The following is a 17,853-nucleotide window of genomic DNA, read 5'->3' on the forward strand; positions in this document are numbered from 1 at the left end:
CGGGGTTACATTTGCTATCTTCCAATCTGCTGGGTTCATTCTAGAATCTAGGGAATATTGGAAGATCACAACCAATGCATCCACTAGTTCTGCAGCCACCTCATTTAGAACCCTAGAAAGTGGGCCACCAGGCCCAGGGGATTTGTTGGCTTTTAATCCAAATTCTTTATTTCTACTAATATGAATTACTTTAAGGTCCTCACTTTCATTAGCCCCCTAGTTCCTCACTATTTTTCATATGCTTTTTAGATCTTTTACTGTGAAGACAGACACAAAATATTTGTTTAAAGACTCTGCCATAGCCTTATTCCCCATTATAATTTCTCCTGTCTCAGCCTGTAAAGGACCAACGCTTATTTATACTACTCGCTTCCTTTTTACATACTTGTAGAAGCTCCTACAATCTGTTTATATTTCTTGCTAGTTTACTCTCTCATTCTACTTTCTCATTTTTTATCAATTTTCTGGTCAATCTTTGCTGGTTTCTAAAGCTCTCCCAATCCTCAGTCTTGCTACTATCCTTCACCACATAATACTCTAATATTTCCTCAAGAACAGAGGTTTGTAAAATTCTTTGGCCGAGACCCCCTTCAGAGATATATCACCAACGATGTCTCCGCAAGATCCTGCAAATCCCCTGGGAGGACAGGCGCACCAACATCAGTGTCCTCGACCAGGCTAACATTCCCAATATTGAAGCATTGACCACACTCAATCAGCTTCACTGGGCAGGCCCCATAGTTCGCATGCCAGATAAGCAAATGCTTTATGCGGAGCTCCTTCATGGTAAACGTGCCGAAGGAGGACAGTGGAAACGTCATAAGGCCACCCTCAAAGCCTCCCTGGTAAAGTGTAACATCACCACTGACACCTGGGAGACCCTGGCCAAAGATCGCCCGAGGTGGAGAAAGTGCATCCGGGAGGGCGTGGAGCTCTTCGAGTCTCAACGTAAAGAGCATGAAGAGGCCAAGCGCAGGCAGCGGAAGGAGAGCGTGGCAAACCAGCCCCACCAACCCCTTCCCTCAACGAATGTCTGTCCCACCTGTAACAGGGTCTGTAGCTCTCGTATCGGACTGTTCAGGCATTGAAGAACTCAATTTAGGAGTGGAAGCAAGTCCTCCTCGATTCCGAGGGGCTGCCTATGATGAGTGGCTCCAGCCCATCTTATTGGTTTATGTTTGAGGCCTCTATCACTTATATTTGCAATCATACATTTAGTTTCCATTTAGGAGAGAGCAGTATTTGCGAAAAGATAATTTGATTTGAACTGCAATTGCTTTGGTGAGAACCATCGTTTTCCACACCCGTTTTAGGTTTGGAGACTTTAATCATTCTTCTGTTGGTTTATGAGATGACAGGCTTGACTACAACTCTGGAACCCAATTTTATATCTCCATCTTTCCAGAATTTTGCAAATCTCTGAATATAACTTTTAATATTGATACTTTTTTTTTGGATTACAGCTTCAGCCCATCTGCACCAGTGGATCTGTGCTGCGAAAAATAACCTGTATGTCTTCTGAATCCTAAAAGATTCCAATGCAACACATCTAAGTTTATTTGAATTGGACCACCCTGATCCATTTGGATTTAGAAAAGATTATCGAGCTTATTCTTACCAAATTCTGCACCATGTAGTATCAAGGTGTTCAATCGAATCAGAGAGTTTACAGGACAGAAGGAGGCTATTTGACTCATTGGCCGGAATTTTACATGGGGTCAGCAGGCACGATCGTTGGTGGGTTGGGTGGGAAAATGCTTTTATTCTAAAGTGGGTCGGGAACACGCTGTCAACCCACCTTACCCAATGTCGGGTCTGTCAGCGCTGAGCACACCCGACTGGCAGTGGCTGGGACCTAATAAGATGATAAGCATCTAGTTGCCAGATGCTTAGCAGCCTTTTTTCACTTACCTTTTGTCTTTAACTTCGTGACCACTGGATCCCCGTTGTACGCAGACCATGTCTGTCAAGCTGAGGTGTGAGTTCAGTGGCCATTGCTCCAGCTGATTACTTGACAGCTTCAAATGTACAGTAAAAGCTCCAACCTGACTGATATTCATTTTCCTCAGGTAGAAGCTTTTCTTGCTCCATTTCCAGCACACATTCTGCAGGCTTTCTATTTCCATTCTCCAAGCACTCTCATTTCATTGTAAGAACGTTCTCAACATTGACAGAATGCTACTGTCATCTCTACTTCACGTGCCAGCTGTTCCATCAACATGGGATCCCTTTGTACTGCCTCACCTTGGTCCTCAGAATCCCACCACCATCAGCCCCAACACCAGCAACACCAAGCACTCCAGCAGCACCAGCAACACCAAATTTCTCCGCAATCAACTGATGCTGCCTAGGACACATGGCATTAGCACCCACCCACATTGCTGCCCAGGAGACCAGTGAATTCCACACCATGGCCAGATTTACTTCACTTGACACTGTACACCCTGGCTGTCACATGATGTGCCAGGTTGGCACCAGCCTACGCCAACAGCAGAAAACATCCCTACAATACCCAAGCCATTCCTTTCACACTCATGACCATTGCGGAGAGTGTCATTTATCTCATTCACTGCAACTCACTAAGCCACTTCCAAAGGTTCACATAAATCTGTCCAAGAATGCCAAATGTTGAAAATAAAGGCTTCAATTTCTGACACCACATTAACTGAAACTTTACATGAACATTGCATAAAACACACTAGTGCCTACTCTTGTATGTTGTTAGTTAGTATGATTGCACTAGGATGAGGGTGCGTGTGAGGGGTGGCTAGTGAGATAGGGATGTGATAATGTAGATAGAGAGAGATGAGTGGAGGTTGAAGTTAAGTTGGCCTGAGTAAGGATGTGCAGGAGTTAGGTAGGGAAGGCAGAGTGATGGGGATGTGATGAGTGGCACAGCAGGATGAGGTTGAGTGTGGCTTTGTACTAACGTTTGAAGATCTACTGCGATCATTGAAATGTTTGTGGCACTGCACCCATGTCCTGCTTGTACCCTCATGTGCAATGTGCAACCAGGCTGTGTTGATCTCATGGGAAGGAAGAGGACTTCTCTGCCTGTGGTGACTCCCTCCATATGCAGAGCCTGGGTGCAACCCTGTGCCTTTATGCAGTGCTTGTCAATGTTTGCAGCACCTCAGTGCTGTAGAACACTGACAGCACAAATGACAAGGCAAATATGGCGATGGCTCCTTTAAGGAAACCAGCTGATGACGCATCATCAAATGACATCACCAGACCTGCTTCCTCTAATTGAGCTGGGAAACATGTTGGGTGGGCTTAACAAACCCAATCAACAGAAAGTCATTTTACAGAGCGGGATGAAGCCAGCAGTGGGGCTGTGACCTGCCACCAATATCGCCTGCCATGAACCCGCTGAGGTAAATAAAATCGCCGCCATTGTGGCTATGCTGGCTCTTTGCTAGACCAATCCAAATCTAACCCCACTGCCCCATAGTCCTATATCTCATTCTCCTTTAAATATTTATTCAATTTTCCTTTAAACAGTGCAATGGTCTTTGCTCAACCATTCCCTGTGACAAAATATTCGATGCTCCAACAGCCCTCTGTGTAAAGACATTTTTCCAAACCCCTCTCCTCACTCTTTTAATGACAGTTTTAAATTGAAGACCCCTCATCATTGACTCACCAACAAAAAGAAATAGCATTTCACTTTTTACCCTAACAAGATCCTCCATAATTTTAAAGACCTCTATTAATTCTATTGTCCACCTGATAACAAAGTGTTCCATCACCTTAATGGTACCAAAACAATCCAACTCCCATGTAGTATCAAGCCAGTATATTTCCTGAATGGGACCAAACCCATTCAAAGTACTCTAGTTCCCGTGAGGTAGCAAAGTATTCCGCTTCTTGGTGGTATCAAAGTATTCTCGTTTCTGCATTGATTCAAAGTATTCCACCTCCACATAGTATCAAAGTGTTCCAGTTCCTAGATAGTATCAAAGTATTCTGATCTCTTTATTACCTCCGGACTTGACTATTCCAATACACTCCTCGCTGGCCTCCCAGAATTTACCCTACGTAAACTAGAGGTGATCCAAAACTTGGCTGCCTAGGCCCTAAGTTCCCTGCCTAAACCTCTCCGCCTCTCTACTTCTCTCTCCTCCTTCAAGATGCTCCTTAAAACCTACCTCTTTGACCAAGCTTTTGGTCACCTGCCCTAATTTGTCCTTTGGCAGCTCGGTTTCAAATATTTTATCTCATAATACTCCTGCCTTGGGATGTTTTGCCACGTTAAAGGCGCTATATAAATACAAGTTGTAGATGGTAGTCCCTGCATTGTATTAAAGTACTCCAGCCCCTGGGTAGTATCAAAGTGGGAATAAATGCCCGTTAGCTGATAATGTTAACGGTTCTCTCTCCTCGGGTACTGTCCCCTCTCCTTCAATTCTGCCATCATCACTCCTCTTCTCAAAAAAACAACACTTGACTCCTATATCCTTGCAAACTATCGCCCCATTTCCAACTTCCCTTTTCTCTCCAAAGTCCTTGAACGTGCTGTCACCTCCAAAATTCGTGCCCATCTTTCCCAGAACTTCATGTTTGAATTCCTCCAATCAGGTTTCGGCCTTTGCCATATACCGAAACGGCTTTTTAAAGTCACAAATTACATCCTATGTGACTGTGACAATGGTAAGCTATTCCTCCTCATCTTTCTCAACCTGCCTGCAGCCTTTGACATAGTTGACCACTCCATCTTCCTTCAACGCCTCTCCTCCGTCCTCCATCTGGGTCTGACTGCACTCGCCTGGTTCCACTCTTATCTATCCAGAGAGTCACCTCTAATGCTTCTCTTCCCACTCCCACATCATTACCTCTGGTGTCCCCCAAGGACCTATCCTTGGCCCCCTCCTACTCCTCATCTACGTGTAGCCCCTTGGCAACATCATCTGAAAACACAGCATCAGTTTTCACATGTATCCAGCTCTACCTTACCACCACCTCTCTCGACCCCTCCACTGTCTCTAAATTGTCTGACTAATTGTCCAACATCCAGAACTGGATGAGCAGAAATTTCCTCCAACTAAATATTGGGAAGACCGAATCGATCCCCGCCACAAACTCCATTCCCATAGCCACTGACTCCGTGCCTCTCCCTGGCAACTGTCTGAGGCTGAACCAGACTGTTCGCAACCTTGGTGTCATATTTGACTCCAAAATGAGCTTCCATCCACTTAGCTGCGCCATCACTAAGACCACCTATTTCAACCTCCGTAACATCGCATGACTCCTTCCCTGCATCAGCTCATCTGTTGCTGAAACTCTCATCCATGCCTTTGTTACCTTGAGATTTAACTATTCCAATGCTCTCCTGGCCTCCCATCTTCCACCCTCCATAAACTTGAGGCATCCAAAACTCTGCTGCCTGTGAAAGAAAAAATTGGCAGGGTGGTGACATCAATCGGTGTGCAACGCCAAGTTAATGTCACCAACATGAACTTCAACCTTCTGTGTCCTATACACTCCAGGTTAATAATCTGATATGCAAGCATGCTGACAGTGTCGATGTCTGCATCTCTTAAAGGGACACACACATCATTAGATAAGTTTGAATGTAAGGTTTTGAATGTTTTTTAAAAAATTTATTGAAGTGGTGGTTTGCTGCAAGAGATGTGAAAAGTTTTTTTAAGTGTGTAGGGAGTGCTGCTGGACACTTGCAAGGGCTCGGATGGTAAATGAAGGCCTTTGAGAAGACAGCAACTGCTGTGAATACTCAGCAGGTCACGCAACACATCCATGGAGAGAAAAACAGAGTTCACGGCTCAGGTCGAGATGCTGCCTGACCAACTGAGTATTTCCAGCATTTTATGCCGTCATTTCACCATTACAGCATCTGCTTGCAGAGGGAAGAGGAAGACACAGAAGAGGAGGAAGCAGAAGAGGAGGAATCAGACAGAAGGATGAATGCCAGATAGCTTCTTTGTGGCCAGGTTATCTGGATGGAATCATCTGTCTCTGGTCCCAGTGACCACAACCCTAATTCCCCTATCAACATTCGTCCTACACCTTATCTTCCATCTGTTACTGACCATCACAACATCCTCTTGGCCACAATGCTGAAATAAAAGCCATCACAAAGCAAACTTTCCAATCCACCTATATACGTCTATGCATCAAATGTAACATCACGAAATCAACTCATCACCTATATGCATTCTCTTAGTGACTGTCTTGTGTATGTCTTTGAATATCCTACTGATGTCACGCAGTGCTACCCCAGTGGCTGCAGCATGGCTGGTGGAAGGCTGCTGACTTTCAGTGGGGGACATTACAAATGTTGATCTTGAGGAGCTTGTGACTGGTCAAATCAATCTTCTTCTGCTCTTTATTTTCTTCACTCTCCTCTGCTTCTTCATGGTCACCCGTTGGTTGGGCAGGCTGCATTTCTTGAGTGAAATGAGGAAGGCACAAGGATGGATTTGTGGTGACGATGGGCGGGAAACCATGAGATGTATGCCAGAAGGAGGATAACGTATGAGGATACAGGTACAGCGTCGAGAATCCGGAAGCCTCGGGACCAAGGTCGCTCTGGATTCTGTGTATTTCCAGACTTTGGAACGTCTTTCCGACATCCCGAGTCTGGAAACACCTGGGCCAAGGTAGGTAGGCAGGGAGAGGAGGAGGGAGTGGGGAGGGGGTCGAGCGGCTGCGAGGGGGATCAAATGGCGGTGGGATGGGCAGGTCGAGCGGTGGCTGGGGGTGTGGGAGGGTGGCTGGGGGTGTGGGATGGTGGCCCGAGGTGGGGGAGAGTTCGGCGGGAGCCCGAGTTGCGGGAGAGGTCAGCGGGGGAGAGGCTGGCAGGGGAGAGGTCGGCAGGGAAGAGGTCGGCGGGGGAGAGGCCGGTGGCGGCCCGAGGCGGGGGTCCAGATTAAGGAACATTTTCCGGATTCTGGTTTAGCCTGCCACGGATTGTCCCGGTGTCCGGATTCCGGAACAGTACGGATTCCGGAACTCCGGATTCTCATTTTGTAACCTTTCAGCCCTGCCGCTGACCAAAGGCTCAGCCATGCCGCTGCCCAGAATGGCCAGCACCGTCTCCTCCAAGGGGTGAGGTGAGGCTATGAATGGGAGAGGTGCCTCGTGATTGGTGCAGATTGTTGGTAGGTGAGTGATTGAGGGTTGTGCATTGAGCAGTGTGTAACGCTATTGGTGCTGTTAGTAGGAGGCGTCTTTTGAAGATGCATTTACTGACCTTGACCAGTGGTCTGAGGTCATGAAGCTTCTTTGCTCGTTGAAGTCGGATGGTGAGGGTAACCCTGCTGCTGGCAGTGATGGCCTCGGTAATGTTCTCCCACATTCTTTTCTTTTTTTAAATTTGTTCATGGGATGTGTGGGCGTTGTTGGCTAGGGCAGCATTTATTGCCCATCCCTAATTGCCCTTGAGAAGGTGGTGGTGAGCCGCCTTCTTGAAACGCTTTAGTCCGTGGCAGGGTTAACCAAAATCCGGAAAATATTCCGTAATCCGGACCCCCGCCTCGGGCCATAGCCGACCTCTCCCCCGTCTTATTAGCTCACGCCTGAATGTGATGAACAGTGCTGTTATGGAGGGAGTTCCAGGATTTTGACCCAGCGACGATGAAGGAATGGCGATATACTCCCAAGTCAGGATGATGTGTACCTTGGAGGGCAACTTGGAGGTGATGGTGTTCCCATGCGCCTGCTGCCATTGTCCTTCTAGGTGGTAGAGGCTGCAGGTTTTGGAGGTGCTGCCGAAGAAGCCTTGGTGAGTTGCTGCAGTGCATCCTGCAGATGGTACACACTGCAGCCACGGTGCGCCGGTAATGAAGGGAGTAAATGTTTAAAGTGGTGGATGCTGTGCCAATCAAGTGGATTGCTTTGTCTTGTGTGTTGTTGGAGCTACACTCATCCAGGTAAGTGGAGAGTATTCCATCACACTCCAGGCTTGTGCCTTGTAGATGGTGGAAAGGCTTCAGGGAGGCAGGAGGTGAGACACTCGCTGCAGAATACCCAGCCTCTGACCTGCTCTTGTTGCCAAAGTATTTATGTGGCTGGTCCAGTTAAGTTTCTGGTTAATGGTGATCCCCAGAATGTTGATGGTGGGCGATTTGGCGATGGTAATGTTGAATGTCAAGGAACGGTGGTTAGACTCTCGCTTGTTGGAGATAGTCGTTGCCTGACACTTGTGTGGCGCAAATGTTACTTGCCACTTATTAGCCCAAGCCTGAATGTCATCCAGGTCTTGCTGCCTGCGGGCATGGACTGCTCCATTATCTGAAGAGTTACGAATGGCACTGAACTCTGTGCAGTCATCAGCGAACATCCCATTTCTGACATGATGGAGGCAAGGCCATTGGTGAAGCAGCTGAAGATGGTTGGACCTAGGACACTGCCCTGAGGAACTCCTGCAGCGATGTTCTGGGGCTGTGATGATTGACCTCCAACCACCACAACCATCTTCCTTTGTGTTGGTATGACTCCAGCCAGTGAAGAGTTTTCCCCTTGATTCCCATTGACTTCAATTTTACTGGGGCTCCTTGGTGCCACACTTGGTCAAATGCTGCCTTGAGGTCAAGGGCAGTCAATCTCAAGTCAACTCTGGAATTCAGCTCTTTTGTCCATGTTTGGACCAAGGCTGTAATGAGGTCTGGAGCCGAATGGTCCTGGCGGTACCCAAACTGGGCATCGGTGAGCAGGTTATTGGTGAGTAAGTGCCACTTGATAGCACTGTCGCCGATACCTTCCATCACTTTGCTGATGATTGAGAGTAGACTGATGGGGCGGTGATTGACTGGATTGGATACCTGGGCAGTTTTCCACATTGTCGGGCAGATGCCTGTGTTGTAGCTGTACTGGAATAGCTTGACTAGAGGCACGGACAGTTCTGGAGCACAAATCTTCAGCACAACAGCTGCGATTGTGTCAGGGCCCATAGCCTTTGCTGTATCCAGTGTGCTCAGCTGTTTCTTGATATCACGTGGAGTGAATCGAATTGGCTTTTGTGATGGTGGGGTCCTCAGGAGGAGGCCAATATGGATTGTCCACTTGGCACTTCTGGCTCAAGATCGTTGTAAACGCTTCAGCCCTGTCTTTTGCACTCGTGTGCTGGACTCCACCATCATTGAGGATGGGGATATTCATGGAGCTTCATCCTCCCGTCAATTGCTTAATTGTCCACCACCATTCACAACTGGATGTGGCAGGACTACAGAGCTTTGATCTGATCCTTTGATTGTGGGATCGCTTAGCCTTGTCTATAGCATGCTGCTTACACTTTTTAGCATGCATGTAGTCCTGTGTTGCAGCTTCCCCAGGTTGGCACCTCATTTTTAGCTACACCTGATGCTGCTCCTGGCATGCTCTTCTCCACTTCTGGAGGGCATCCTGGCCTCTGTAGGTAGAGGGCCAGTCTTGCAGAGTTAACCCCCTGCACAAAGCTGGAGTGCTGTGTGTGAGGCCCTGGCTGCCCCTACCCTGGTTTGCTGAGCCATTTGTGTTAGTGCTGACGCAGTTTTCCTATTTGTTGAGGATAGGAAGGTAATTCAGCTTTAAGAGCTGAATATTCATATTTGGGACTTCTTTTTAATGTCAAACATTTTTTTTAAAGGCAGAAAACTGTATTGTTTCACTTTGTTTTAATTTGTCTTGCTTCAGTGTGCATGGTCCCTTTTAATTTTCAGGCCTCTTCATTACCCACAATTTCTTGTGAGCACCACCGTCTCGATTCTAGAGGCGGTGGGAAGCTGTAGCACTGTACCTGGACAGGAACTTCGTTGCAGATGCCTCCACCAACGCTACCTGGATGGCGTTGCATGGATGGTAAGTGCTGCACCACCAATCTCCATGCCTCCCAGACCAATTTTGCTCCATTGCCGTTGCGGTCATTTTTAGCCGCCATTAACTCCAGTTGCTGGTGACACCGCTTGCCAGACACGAGACTCCCAAAGCAAGCGCTCTACTCGGAACTCCTTCCCGGCAAACGAGCCAAAGGTGGGCAGAGGAAACATTACAAGGGACACCCTCAAAGCCTCCCTGATAAAGCGCAACATCCCCACTGACACCTGGGAGTCCCTGGCCAAAGACCGCCCTAAGTGGAGGAAGTGCACCCGGGAGGGCGCTGAGCACCTCGAGTCCCATCGCCGAGAGCATGCAGAAACCAAGCGCAGGCAGCGGAAAGATCGTGCGGCCTCCCTTACCCTCAACGACTATCTGTCCCACCTGTGACAGGGACTATGGTTTTCATATTGGACTGTTCAGCCACCTAAGGACTCATTTTAAGAGTGGAAGCAAGTCTTCCTCGATTCCGAGGGACTGCCTATGATGATGATGATGTTGGCGAGCACTAATTTCTGCCTCATATAATCTTACAGAAGGAGGCCATTCAAACCACCATGACTGGCCAACTCTTTGAAAGAGCTGTCCAATTAGTCCTCCTCCTTTGCTTTATCTCCATATTCATGCAATTTTCTCCCCCTCAAGTATTTATCCAATTCCCTTTTGAAAGTTACTATTGAATCTGCTTCCACCGCCCTTTCAGGCATATGGGGCCCGAACTTGGTGGAAGCTAAGTTCCGCCCAAGTGCTACCCAATGGATCGCCGGAACACCTGACGGTACTTTGGGCGGGAGTTTCGTAAAAAAAAAGTCCTTGAAAGACCGCCTGGTGGCAGAAAAGGGACTTACGCCATGAATCGAGGCGGTAGCGGACGGGAGCTCCCGATCTCGGCGGCAAATGCGATCCTCGCCAAAGTGCCCCTGAGGATTAAGTTGTGCCCAGGGAGGGGGAGTGGGGGGGGGGACACACATAAAAATAAAAATTTACACACAAAATAATACTGAAAGACCTTCAGGGGACCCCATCCACATAAATCGCTGAAAAATAAATAAATAAAAGAAGTTTACTCACCTTTTTTTTTTGCAGGTCTTCACACTTACCATTGGGGTTATACCTGCAGCCCTGATGCCGCTGACTCCCGCCCAGAGGAATCTGGCAGCTCGGCGGGCGGGAGGACACTTACGCGCCTTGCGTTCTAGCGGCCGTCAGCAGGCGGTTCCCAGCGGTCCTCTCCTCCCGCCGGCGGGAGGATGAGTGGAATCTGGCACAGAGGGGAGACCGCCCAAAAAACTCGGTGGCAGCCGGCGATAAGGTCACCAAGTTCAAGCCCATGACGTATGATTAAAAATACTGAGTTAGAATCCAGAAAATAGATGGAAGCAGGTTGACAATGGAGCCAATTGTCTGTTGCCCTTCCAATGCACTCTTGCCATGTCTCTGGTGAAGGTGTACTGGAAAAGCTGGACATTAGGCCGGGACCCAGATACACCGGGTCCTAGCCTAAATTAAGATTTCTGCAGGGCCTTGTAAGGGGCAGAGCCTCTGGGCTGGATTCTCAGTATGTTGCCGCCTCTGTTTGCGACCCAGAGCAGCAGTAATGGCGGCGGAAATCACTTCTGGGTAGGCGGCCAACCAATCAGAATGCACCGGCAACAATAATCCTTTAATACTTCTCAAGCAGTGAATGAGCCCGTTAACTGGTGTAAATGGTCAAGTTCGTTCATCCAGAAAGGAGTGTCCAGTGCATAGAAAGTGACTGAATGCCAACCGCAAAAATTGTCATTGAGCTACAAGGCACAGCATATGCTCAGGCCTGGAGTTGTACTCCTGATGTTAATGCTCAAGAATGGTTTGAAATACAGCACAAAGATGTTCATTTTTAACACTGATCTCAGTTTCTATACAGCAGTACTACATCAGACTTGGAAGAAGGGACTGAGTGTAACGTAGCCAAGTTTGCTGACGATACAAAGATGGGAGGAAAAGCAATGTGTGAAGAGGACACACAAAATCTGCAAAAGGATATAGACAGGCTAAGTGAGTGGGCAAAAATTTGGCAGATGGAGTATAATGTTGGAAAATGTGAGGTCATGCACATTGGCAGAAAAAAAATCAAAGAGCAAGTTATTATTTAAATGGAGAAAGATTGCAAAGTGCTGCAGTACAGCAGGACCTGGGGGTACTTGTGCATGAAACACAAAAGGTTAGTATGCAGGTACAGCAAGTGATCAGGAAGGCCAATGTAATCTTGGCCTTTATTGTAAAGGGGATGGAGTATAAAAGCAGGGAAGTCTTGCTATAGTTGTATCGGGTATTGGTGAGGCCACACCTGGAATACTGCGTGCAGTTTTGGTTTCCATATTTACGAAAGGATATACTTGCTTTGGAGGCAGTTCAGAGAAGGTTCACAAGATTTATTCCGGAGATGAGGGGGTTGACTTATGAGGAAAGGTTGAGTAGGTTGGGCCTCTACTCATTGGAATTCAGAAGAATGAGAGGTGATCTTATCGAAACATATAAGATTATGAGGGGGCTTGACAAGGTGGATGCAGAGAGGATGTTTCCACTGATAGGGGAGACTTGAACTAGGGGGCATAATCTTAGAATAAGGGGCCGCCCATTTAAAACTGAGATGAGGAAAAATTTCTTCTCAGGGGGTTGTGGGCTGTGGAATTTGCTGCCTCAGAGAGCTGTGGAAGCTGGGACATTGAATAAATTTAAGACAGAAATAGACAGTTTCTTAAACGATAAGGGAATAATGAGTTACGGAGAACAGGCAGGGAAGTGGAGCTGAGTCCATGATCGGATCAGCCATGATCTTATTAAATGGCGGAGCAGGCTCGAGGGGCCGTATGGCCTACTCCTGCTCCTATTTCTTATGTTCTTATGTATCAGGGGTGAAATAAGTCTTCGGCAATAGCGCAAAATGTCCGATTGTGAATCAGCAGCCCATTTTTACACCCCGCATGATTTTCTTTTCCAGTGAATGAAATAGGTGTAAAATGAGCTGCTGACTCACTATTGCCCACAGAACCAGTGGGAAGCTGTTTAACCTTCGCTGCCTCCAGGCCAGGTCCAAGATCACCCCAACCTCTGTCGTTGAGCTACAGTATGCGGATGACACCTGCGTCTGCGCACGTTCTAGGGCTGAATTCCAGGATATAATCGATGTATTTACTGAGGTGTACGAAAGCAGGGGCCTTACGCTAAATATCTGTAAGACAAAGGTCCTCCACTAGTCTGTCCTCACCGCACAGCACTGCCCCCCAGTCATCAAGATCCACGGCGCGGCCCTGGACAACGTGGACCATTTCCCATACCTCAGGAGCCTCTTAACAAGAGCAGACATTGATGAGGAGATTCAACACTGCCTCCAGTGCGCCAGTGCAGCCTTTGGCCGCCTGAGGAAAAGAGTGTTCGAAATCCAGGCCCTCAAATCTACTACCAAGCTCATGGTCTACAGGGCTGTAGTAATACCTGCCCTCCTGTATGGCTCAGAGGCATGGACCGTGTACAGTAGACACCTCAAGTCACTGGAGATATATCACCAACGATATCTCCACAAGATCCTATAAATCCCCTGGGAGGACAGGTGCACCAACATCAGCGTCCTCATCCAGGCTAACATCCCCAGCATTGAAGCACTGACAACACTCGATCAGCTCCACTGGGCAGGCCACATAGTTCGCATGCCAGACACGAGACTCCAAAGCAAGCACTTTATGCGGAGCTCCTTCATGGTAAATGAGCCCCAGGTGGGCAGCGGAAACATTAGCCTCCCTGATAAAGTGCGACATCCCCACTGACACCTGGGAGTCCCTGGCCAAAGACCGTCCTAAGTGGAGGAAGTGCATCCGAGAGGGCACTTAGCACTTCGAGTCTCAGTGCCGAAAGCGTGCAGAAATCAGCGGAAAGAGCGTGCGGCAAACCAGTCCCATCCACCCCTCCCCACCCTTGTGACAGAGTCTGTGGCTCTCGTATTGGACTGTTCAGTCACCAAAGAACTCACTTCAGGAGTGGAAGCAAGTCTTCCTCGATTCCGAGGGACTGCCGATGATGATGATGCCCAAAGACCAATTTCACCCCATCATGTTAACTTTTTAAAGGTGCATAATTTATTTTGCAATAAAATAAAAATACAATGTAAAACCTCTACATATGTTTTAAAATAATTAATGACAATAACTGTTACAAGTTTTGGGTCTGCTCCAGATATTGTCTTAGTCCAGCAGGACTGGTCTCTCCAATAAGAAGATTCCGTGTCTCTTACGATTAGGAGTTTATGATTAGGAGTTTACCTTTATTGTCCAATATCTAGACATACAAGGCACAACAATAAAAGCCCCATGTTATATGAACTGGATACTGTAATCTCACACACATGTGTTCACATGCACTTCGCCAATCTTTCAAAAGGTGAACTGATTAACACATTCATCGGACGATGCCGGATATGAATCATCAAAGTGTTTCATTTTATAATCAGTAATGCTAATATTAATGTACAGTTACACCAAATATCACCACACTGTGACTTAATTTCAGTAAACTTTCCCATAGTATAGAAATATCAAAATAACTAATATGGCAGGGGTCGGGAAAGGTCTAGCTTTGAGACTACAGAGGGAAAAGTAGGTTCAGTTAAACGATTGGAATAGAAGGCTCAGTTGAAATAAATAGTGAGAAAAAACCATCACAGGATAAAGAGAAAGAAACTGGCTTTGAGGTCATGGGAGGTCAAAATACTGTTGTAAAAGGGGCAGAGGATATCAACAATTAAATGAGAACATCAGGAATAAGAATCATTCCAAAAAAACTGGAATCAGCATTGAGTGGTATGCACAAAACATTCAAAACAAAATGGGAGAGTTAAAAGCATAATAACTATGGATGGATATGATGTCGTAGCTATTACATGTTTACATTTGCATAGGACTGGGAACGTAATGTTCTTGATTATAACATTTTCAGCAGAGATGGGGGCAGGGGGAAAGCAGGTGGGACGGCAGTATTAGTGAAAGAGTCTATCATGGTGCTAGAATGCAAGGATGTCCTAGGGGTTTGCATTAAGACAGAATCCATATGGATACAATTAAGAAATAGGAAGGGAAATAGTACAATTCTTGGTGTGCATTACAGCCTACAGAGCAGTAGAAGGGGCAACTAAAAATAAAGTGAAACTTAAAAGGGCTAAAGTTAAGGCTAACAATACTAAAGATAATCATGAGGAGAATAGAATCGGTAGTCTTTTTCTTCTTATCCTCTTCTGTGGTTAATGGTACATGAGGCAATCCCTTTCTTCCACTGGTACACCAACACATCATGTTCTGGTTTATTTGCATATCAAAGTCCTTTTTATGTAGGCCTGACTCACCACTCCCTACCAGGAGAATTGGCTAGATTTGATCGGAAGATCTCCACTCCACTCGTATCAGGAGCGAGGATCCTGCTCGATACCAACCTAGTATGCAGAGGCTTGAGCTCTGGGGTTACAATGGAGGGAATGCTACAGAAAGTGCAGTGGGGAGATAGAAAGGGAATATGCAAAAGGACTAGCAGAAAATAGGAAGTTAACAGCACTAGAAAGGGATGATGTACTTGAGGGTTAGGAAGACAGAATCTATTTGGTTAGAATTAAAAAACAATAGAGGAGCTATTACACTTCTGGGTATATACTGTGGACCACCAAATAATGGGAAGGAGATAGAGGAGAACATTTACAGGCAAATTGCTGAAAGATGCAAGAACTTTCGAGTAATGATAATGGGGGACTTCAATTATCCAAATATAGATTAGGAAAATAACAAGGAAAGAAGTAGTGCTAGATCTAGCCAGGGGAATGAAGTGGAGAAAGTCAAGCAGGTTTCAGTGGGGGAGCATTTGGGAAACAATAATATTAGGTTTAGAGTAGTTATGGAAAAGGACAAGGAAAAATCAAATGTGAAAATACTCACCTGGAGCTAATTTCAGTGAGTTGAAAAGGGATCTAACCTCGGTGGATTCGAATCAAAGATTGGCAAGTAAAACAGTAAATAAGCAACGGGAGACCTTCAAAGAAGGGATAGCTCGAGTACAGAGTAGACACATTTCCATAAGTGGGATAGGTAGGTTATCCAAAGCTGGAGCTCCCTGGATGACTAAAGCTAGAGATTAAAATGAAATTGATAAAAGAAGGCTTATGATAAATGTCAGGTTCATAATTCATTAGAGAACCAAGCTGAATACAAAAAGTACAGGGGAAAAATGAAAAAGTAAATAAGAGGGGTAAAGATAGCATATTAGAATAGAATAGTAGAAACCACAAAAAGGAAAGAATAGCCTTTTATAAACATATAAATAGTAAAAGGATAGCCAAAGGAAAAGCAAGGCCGATTAGGGACTGAAAAGGAGATCTGCTTGTGATGGCTGAAGTACTAAGAAAGAAAGACTTGCGTTTATATAGCGCCTTTCATGACCACCGGACATTCCAAAGCGCTTTACAGCCAATGAAGTACTTTTTGAAGTATAGCCACTGTTGGAAATGTAGGAAACGCGGCAGCCAATTTGCGCACAGCAAGCTCCCACAAATAGCAATGTGATAATGATCAGATAATCTGTTTTAGTGATGTTTATTCAGGGATAAATATTGACCAGGACACTGGGGATAACTCACCTGCTCTTCTTCCAAATAGTGCCGTGGGATCTTTTATGTCCTCCTGGGGGCCTCATCTGGTTTAACACCTCATCTGAAAGACAGCACCTTCAACAGTGCAGCACTCCCTCAGTACTGCACTGGAATGTCAGCCTAGAATTTGGTGTTCAAGTCTCTGGAGTGGGATTGTGAACCTACAACCTTGTGACTCAGAGATGAGGGTGCTACCCACTGAACCACTGGCTGACACCTAAATCAACACTTTGCATCTGTCTTCACTAAGGAAGAGGATGCTGCCAACGTCACAGTAAAGGAGGAGGTAGTAGAGAAATATGCTCGTGTAAAAATAGATAAAGAGGAGGTACTATAAGGGTTGGCAGTGCTCAAAGTGGAAAGGTCATCTGGTCTGGGTGGGATGTATCCTAGGTTGTTAAGGAAAGTAAGGGTGGAAATTGCAGCAGCTCTGGGCTCAATCTTCCAATTCACCTTAGATATGGGAGTGATGCTAGAGGACTGGAGGATTCAAAATTTTACAGTCCTGTTCAAAAAAGGGGAGAGGGATAAACCTGACATCTACATGCCAGTCAGCCGAACGTGAGGAATTTTTTACAGACAATAATCGAAGACAAGATTAATTGGCATTTGGAAAAGAATGGGTTAATAAATGAAAGACAGCACGGATTTGTTAACAGCAAATTGTATTTCACTAATGTAATTGCTTCATCTTTGATGAAGTAAAGTAAAGGATTGATGAGGGTAGGGTGGTTGATGTTGTGTATATGGACTTTCAAAAGGCCTTTAATAAAATAGCACGTAATAGACTTGTTAGCAAAATTGAAGCCCATGAGATTAAAGAGGCAGTGGCTGCATGGATAGTGTCATGTATATAGGCTATGTATACTAACTGTATAGTCACATAAGGTGTGCCACCAGAGGGCACTGCGGTGGGAGACCTGAGGGTCACCTGCATAGGTGTGCAGGGCTCAGTATAAAAGGCTTCCCACCATGCCTGTGCCTCCCTCTGGAGTTACAATAAATGGGACTAAGGTCACAACAGCTCAAATGCAAAACTAGACCTCGTGGAGTTATTCAGAACAGTATTAAAGACATAACAACTGGCGACGAGATTACGAACTTTCATGCAAAAATGACTAACGTCGGTGCATTAGAAAAGTTCTCAGAGGGTGAAGATTGGGAAGCCTTTACAGAGCGGCTCGACCAATATTTCGGAACAAACGATCTGGTAGGCGATGATCCGGCCACGCTGGCAGATAAACGCAGAGCTATCCTGTTGACCAGTTGTGGGCCCGCGGTCTACGGCATCGTCAGGGACTTGCTTGCACCAGAGAAAACAACGACCAAGTCATACGAGCAGCTGAAAGTGCTAATTCGGGACCAACTCCAACCGA

The sequence above is a fragment of the Pristiophorus japonicus genome, chromosome 6 (genome assembly GCF_044704955.1).
Source record: "Pristiophorus japonicus isolate sPriJap1 chromosome 6, sPriJap1.hap1, whole genome shotgun sequence".
Taxonomy (NCBI): Eukaryota; Metazoa; Chordata; class Chondrichthyes; family Pristiophoridae; genus Pristiophorus; species Pristiophorus japonicus.